The following is an 8446-nucleotide window of genomic DNA, read 5'->3' on the forward strand; positions in this document are numbered from 1 at the left end:
CTGAGAGGCCTGGTAGAGGAGTGGTGCCTAGCGACACCCTGGGACCGCCAAGTGGGTTAGTGCGTGAGACTTTGGGTTTGGACCAAATCTAGTGAGCTATTGCCTGGTGGCATAGAGAGTTCCGCTAGGCGATAAACAAACAAAGGTGGTATATTGATAAAAGCCCCTTCAATAAAGGTTTGAGACATATTAGCCATATCCAAAATCTTTGAAATTGATTAAGTCTCGATTAACCCACTCTAGTGGCAATGTTTAAACTAGATACGTTTAATATATACAAATCAAGAGGGGAATGGGGTGAATTAATGTTTCCAAATTTTAATATGTTAAGTAGTCCTTGAAATAATTTCTAGTCTTTAATGAATACTCTAATCAACTAACGGATGCACATATAATGGATTATTTCAGAACCATCCAAGAAAGTAGTAAAGATAAGAAAAGAAGAAACAACAATTTTATACTGATTCGATTCAAGTTAAATCTACATCCAATTTTTTCCTCATCAACCCGAGCTTAGAAGTTTTCCACTATTTCAATAAAGTTTCAAGAATTACTGTAACATCCCTAGGGAATATTACTTAAAAATAAATAATAAAAGAAATAAATTCATTAATAGTCATCTCGGTAAGAATCCCAACGCGGGAAAATTTCAATTTATTAAGATAGCGCGCCAAAACTCATAACTGAATTCATAAAATGTTACAAGTTCCCAAAATTTGTGTTTAAAACATAAAATACATATGAGTCAAACTCTAGCTCTAATCCCATGCTAGCCCTCACTCTGCCATCTGAACATCCTCAGCACCACCTGTATCAACATCTGCTCACGTGTAACGAATCACACGATCATCGCCAAACACAAACAGAAAGGGTGAGCTGAGAAAATAAAATAACAAGCATATAAAACACAAGATAGATCATTTACCCATCTTATTCATTATCTATAATTCTTGGCCAAGACCTTAACCCCAAGACTTATCAGTCTTCAAATCATACAATTTGTTAGCCTTGGACTCGGGCACTTGATGCTCACACGAACCTGCCCGCTCGTGGTCATGCCTCTACGAACCTCCCCGCTCGTAGTCCTGCTCTACGAACCTCTCCGCTCATAGTCCTACTCTACGGACCTACCCGCCTGTAGTCCAACACATGTGATCCACCAGCCCCCGTACCTCCCCGCACGTGGCATCTCTCAACGTGAGCACGGAACATACGAATCTACCTCGCTCGTATCCCCACGTGAGAGTAACTTGATATGGACCTCCCCGCCCATATCATCACATGTCAAACACCATCCATGAACCTACCCGCTCATGGCACAGCATCTCCCGATCCAAGCAAAGCATCATTGTCAGTTAAAACAACACACTCAAAAGCAAAGAACAACAGCATTTTCGTTTGGCTCGGCCCACACGCCGCTAGGCGAAATTGTTCCAGACCGCCTAGCGGTATTCACTCACCGCCAAGCGCCAGCGTCCTCCCAGATCCACTGTCCTCTCGTCACCGCCTGGCAGAACTCAACGTACCGCCAGGCGCACCTTAGTACAGTGCACTCTCCTGTTAAATCCATCGCCTGGCGGGTCTCAGTGTACCGCTAGGCACCGTACCAGAATAGTACTTTTCTGGTTTATGACACCCCGTTAACCCAATCTACCATTTAACTCACTTACAAAGTTCACATGAGAACCCCAATATCAAGCCCTCGCATAGGTGAATTTACAACTATCATATGTAACCAAATACATGTGCTTTTACCCCGATCAATCCACTCATTTGAGTTCTCTTTAATTTAACAAGATCTTAGACATAAAATTATCGCTTCATCCATCCTAGGAAACTGCCAGCTTTGCAATTACCTTTTATCACACCCCTAAATATACTGCATTCTCTTGTCAACTCCCCGGTCTCATACTTCTCTCATGCCTAATTCATATGCTTCTTCCCTCTTTTTGCCTTCTTCCATCATCCTTTCTTCCTTGACTAACATTCCAATACCTAGCATTTCCTAATCTCAACCCTTGCTCACATTTTCCCCTATTCGATCACCAATCCACCCTATATTTCCTTTATACTTCTATCATGTTTTATTTCCCACCCAACGCACTCCAGATTTCTCACACCACTCTGATAGAACACTGTCGCCTGGCGGCCAATTATCCACCGCCAGGCGGTGCATTAGATCATGGTTACCATACCCAGATTTCTGCACCAGCGCTCAACACCAAGATTCCAGAATTTAATTTCCGCTTTTGCTTCTAACAATGATCATCAGTTTCGCATAATTTTATTAGACCCGCTCTCCATCACATCACTCATTATATCCCATTAGATTTCGAGACCCATCATTACATACTCAATTCAATAACCATCGAATTCCCTCATTTATCTCACGATTTCTACCCCAATGACAATCTAACGCGTGCCAACACCAGAAACATCAGGATCTTTTACAACTTCGCAATTATAGCAGTTAATTGCAATCAACACAAAACAACATGCAACACAGTTCAATCAAACAGTGTCAGTACAGCATACATCGCCTGGCGGCTCAATCTCACCGACAGGCAGTTCATAGCAGAAACAACACTTTTAGGTCAAACTGATGTGCCGCCTGGCGGCACCTTTATGCCCGCCAGGCGGTTTCTGGGCGAGAACCCAAAATTTTCGTGAAAACAGCGTCAAATAGAGAGGAATTTCATACATTTACACATGGCAGTACAAAATCAATCGATCACAATTATAAACACAAAAAGCAACTCCCCTAACCTGGAATTCCTTGCTAAACCACGAATTCTTGATGTATCTCCAATCCAAAAAGCTTCCTTAACCCTCTCTTGCACGTCCACAATGTTTTCCAGCCACTCCACCCTCTTACAATCAGTTTCTCCCTTCTGAAAACCTAATAATCGACCCTTACACCCATTGTGGTACTCTTTGCCTCTCCCACTAGCTTGTTCTCTCTTACTTATTACCCAAATTAAAGGTGCTAAATGCTAAAAACGAAAATACCTTAAGTATCCTAGCTAATGACTACTCATGAACCACTATTGAATGGTTTCCTACCCATTGGACTGTCTTCATCTGCAGCTAGGGTTTCTACGTCCCTTCAATACCATGCAACCCAAAATTGCCAAAAAGAAAATTAGCTTTGTTCTTAGCAAAGATTGAACCCACAACCAATCAATTAACAATTTAAGTACATAATTACTCAACCAATTCATATTTCATGATAACTCCTACAATTTTAGGAATTTATCATTACACTACACATTCAATATATAAACACACAAAACACATAATTTAGATTGCAGTCTTATCTGGCAGTCTTATCTGATCCACAAATATTATTTTTAAAGTTTCCTGGCAGTCTTATCTGATCCATTCTCCACATTTAGCTTTTCTAGCACACTAATTTTCCTGATTGCATGTAGAATCGTTAGGTAAAATTACTGTTCACGGAATTTACTGATTACATGTATAAATATTTGTAGTTATGCGTCTAAAGTGTAATATGGGCCTACCCCTAAATCTCTAAGCAATTGTTTTATGCACCCCATTTTTTCTTCGTAGGACATGATAAAATGTTTTATCCTTCATTCTCCGTTTTTCTCTGTGCCCGGCCCGGTAACCAATTTTAGAATATAAAATTATCTTATTTCTACTTAATAAAAAATAGTTTTAAATATAATTTAATTTTACAAAATTAGTCTGTAAAATAAAATCTACATCTGACGGTGAAATTTTCTAACAACCACCATTCGTTATGAAGCTCCTCCATGGCATTAGTTAGCCCTATGCATAAGGCAATGATAGCTTCCTTCGAAACAACCACATCGTTTGGAATGACGCGGTGATGGCCGATGGCTTCAATCATGATGGTTCCACCGAGCCTGTACGAGGTTTGCACTAGTGTTTTATTTTTGAAGGAGAAAAGGGCAGATATGTACTTAGAAATGTTTCTAAGTGGGGCAATGCACTTTGAAATGTTCCTAACTTTAGCAACTTATTACACTCCATAAACTTGATGCTGTTCCTATTAAAATATTATAACATGATTCAATTCAACTCAAATCTCATGTCTCTTTATTTTCAAAATTTGTAGTTACACTTCAGTCTGATTTACTGTCAGATGATAATAAAGCGTGGGTTAAGCCCACGCTATAATTTTTCATATTTTTATTAAACTTTGCTTAAAGTTAAATGTTAATAAAAAATAACTATTTTGTGTCCAAGAAACCCACGCTTACTGAAATGTATAATTTTTAAGACTTATTGAACTTTAGGATTGGTACAACTCACACTTATTTATAAATTTAATTAAAAATTAACCTTTTTTTTTTATTTACTTGTTTCACAGATGACCACGTTTATTAAAACTTTATAATTCTTTTAATTTGGTTTTGAGTTGGTTAAGTCCAAGCTAAGCTAAGAACTTGGGCACTTCTCCCTGCATCTCCAAAGGTTTTATATGTACTTCCAAGTGTCAAACTTTATTACTGTTATGTTTCTGTAGAGAACAAATAAGATCATTTAGACATAAGTATCACCTTACCCATATCCGCTATCTCCTCGGTTGGCTTCTTCCCCTTTGGCATATATCGGTTTGGACCTGGGAGGGGTTACCTGCAGAAGGGACTCCGAAGCTTAAGTCAGCCAAAGCTCTCAAAAAGTTAAATAAGGTGATTAAAGGAGTAATGAATGCGTACCTTTAATTTGTGGGGTCCATGTGTATTTATAGATTATTAATTATGTTTGCCTATTCCATGGGTTGGGCCTTGGTTTGGGCTATAGGTGGGCCTAGGTTTTGGCCCAGGCCCATAGTCTCGACTGTTGTGGGTTTTGATTTCATTAAGTATATCAGGGTGGTCGACATAGGCCGATTACCTCTTTGGCGGCTCGTGCCGCTATTGCTAATACGTGGTCCTAGGCTGGTTTTAATGTCTTAGGTTACCGGTTAGGATTAGGTCAGCCTAGGCCAGTTACCTGAATAACTTCACGTGTAGATATGGTGGACATTTATTATTATTACTTGGTTGAATTGGCTAGGTGTGGTACACGTTATAACCTTACCTAGGTTGTTATGGTAATTAATAAAAGTTAATGTGACAAGGGTTTTTAATGGAAACAATACACCTCTAAACTTCTTCCCGTTCTAAATAGTTGATACTTCTTGTACTTCAAAATTTTCTTTCCGTTCCCTTGTAATCTGTGTTCTCCATAGCAAAGTTTATTCTCTGAAACATTTTGCTGTTGAACGTGGACTTGCTATCTTGTGGTTCCTCTTCCAACCTTTGTGGTCCCTCTTCCAACCTCTCATTCTCTGGTCCCTCCTCCAACATCTCAGGATTTGTTCCCTCTTCCAACATCGTGGTCCCTTACCATCTTTCTGTTTGACTCTAACAGGTTAGTGTTGCATTTATATTTCATTATTTATATATTTCATTGCACTGAATGGCCGATAAATGTCGTAGTTGTTGGTTGACTGTTTATTTGTTACTGAAATAATCATCGAAGTACTAATTGTCGACATCCTCCGTTAAAAATATCATAGTTTAGTATAAATTGGATGTGAACATCCACTAACATACCTGTTGTAGACATCCGATATGTATTTTATAAATGGACAAGCTGTTGTAAACGGTATCTATTGAATCCGGATGTGGACATTCGGTGCATTCTACAAGCTGATGTCATTTGTACAAGTTAAAATTCTATTTAATATTTGCTTTATGATTTTTCTATTTTTTTATGTTTTTAAGAGAATGATTTAATACTTATTATCTTAATTTAGTTTAATTATTTAATAATTGTGTTAAAAAAATAAAGGCTTAATTAGTTAGAACATATCAATTTTATTTTAAAATTTCAAAATGGTATCTGTTTTTAAGTTTGTGTCAATTCAATATCAAATTTTAATAATTACAATTTCTTGAAATTCACTTCTAGAAACTTGATAGCGTATATTTTAAATTGGGTAGCATGATAGTAAGACTCTTATCGTATGTTTTTGGAGACTATTAATTCAAGAAAGTTTTTTGTTTTATAAATTTCTCAAAAAATATATAAAAATATAAACATGCTAGCTATTGAAACATGCAACTCTTAAATGCAGAAAATGAGCACTAAAGATATTTGTAATAACTCTTTTTACCAGAATATATTAGTTATCATTTTGTTATAATAAAATTACTACAATAATTAATTTAAATATCAATTTATAAATTAAAAATGATTAAAAATTAAAATAATTTTAAAAAATTATAATTAATTTGGAAATTATAATTAAAATAGTCTTTATTATAAATTAATTTTTAAATTAATAATTAATATTAGTTATCAAAACTTTAAATCAAAAAGTTATGTCTAAATTAATTTTTAATTAAAAAATTAGTCACTAAATATTTTTTTTTTCACGAAAATCATTCTAGTGAATGTTTAAGGAAGAAAGGAATACCAGTAATTTGCTCTAATTGAACACGTAACAAACTGCTGTTAATTCATGATCTTATCGTATATTTGATACTCTGACTGGTATATGATACTTTGGAAAGAAATATATATACTTCTTCATTTAAGATGATTTCTTTCGTTCAAGATAAGAGAATATTTTCCGGGAGAAAACGATTTAAAAATATCTATTATAAGCAAAGCTAGTTTCATTTGGATATATTCTTGTTGTGTGCTTCGTGACATTATCATAGTTACATCAAAAGACATCTGATTCGACCAGTTTATTGAAATAATAATTAAAAGTTAATATGTTCCCATCTTTTATATTTATATCAAATCAAATTGAATATAATCAATTAATTGATTTAATGTTATTTTAGATAGTGTTTATAATAGTTGTAAATTATATATATATATATATATATATATATATATATATATATATATATATATATATATTTATATATATTAATAGTGTATGTTTAAAAATAATGTAATGAGATTTACTATTATAATTTTTTATTTTCATCGGACTTTTTTTACAAATTTGTTATAAAATTTTTCAAGAATATTTTTTTTCTATTTTTTCTAAGAGTTTTCGTTGATAGATAATTGTTTTGTGGATAATTATTTTTTTCCACAAATTTTTTATGAAAAATGTTTTGTACAAAATATCTTGTAAAAATATTGGTAGCAAATTTTTATAAAATTACTTTTAATAGCAAAATTGTAAATATTTCTTAAAAAAATAAAATAAAATTGCATGTAATATATGTTTTTTAGTAGTGATTTCCTTAACACTAGAAAAACACAAACTCGAGTAAATGAAATTTGATGTCATTACATTTATAAAGTTTTTGGATTTATGCATAAATTTTGAAGAAGATTCTACTACTAGTTTCCATTTTCTCTTCGTTTAAAAGCTACAATACAGTAGGTGTAAACATTTCCACCACTTTCATAATTCATTTAATTGAGTTTTTTATTCTAGTTTGTAAAATGAATGATAATGATATTTCTATTTTTAATTACATATATTTAAGTTCTCATAATTTTAAGTTAATAAAAATATAGTTTAATAATTTATAAAATTTGGTGCTTGAATGTTATTAGACATTATTAATTAAAAAGAGATTTCAAATTGTATATGTAACATGAATCCATTACTATATAGTTCACCACCAAATACAAATTAAAGTTTGAAATATTGGAAGTATGAATAGCGTAAGCATGAAATAAAATTAAAAATTAATGTTTAATGTATCTAACCAGGGGAATATCGTTGTAGTGAGTTCTTTTCTTTTTGGTGGCTTTTGTTGTTGTTTATGGCCATTTTTGTTGTTGTCTTGAATGTGCATAAGTAGTAAGAACTATATAAGTGTATTGACAAATGACCGAAATTTGTTGTTTTCATTATTTCCAAAATCTCCTCATTGTTTGCACAAAGTCATTGTCAAAGTTGGTTATCTTAACCAAATATTTACCGTGTTAATGTGTATAACATCACCACCTTTTCAAATGCCTAATTTTTCCTGGCCTATATCATTCGAAGCGGTAGAAATAGGATGTCAAAAAATATGTGTTCGTGGGTCTTTGCAAATAAAATCTCCAATAGATAATTAGTGAGTATGTATTAGTGTTACTTACTACTAGGGTGGAATTTAGTGTCGACATACCCCAACACTTTTATTTTTCTAATTTTTTATATATTTTTAAAAAATATTTTATATATTATAATTTTATTTATATTAATTTAGTTTAAAAAAACCTTTTTTAAATTTAAAAATTATGTTTTTCTTTTTTATTATAATTTTTTTTACTTCTTTATTTGATTTTTCTTTTTTTTATGTCTCTATCTCTTTCTCTTCTTTTGTTTCTATTTCAATTTTCATCATCATTTTTTTTTTATTTTCAAAATCAAATTGCATCAAGAAAAATTTGAGGAGTTAAGGAACATTTTAGATTGAACAATTTCTTCTTTTGAATAAATTCATTT

Source organism: Vigna unguiculata, chromosome 3 (genome assembly GCF_037176805.1).
Source record: "Vigna unguiculata cultivar grain cowpea cultivar isolate G323 ecotype 2 chromosome 3, ASM3717680v1, whole genome shotgun sequence".
Lineage (NCBI taxonomy): Eukaryota > Viridiplantae > Streptophyta > Magnoliopsida > Fabales > Fabaceae > Vigna > Vigna unguiculata.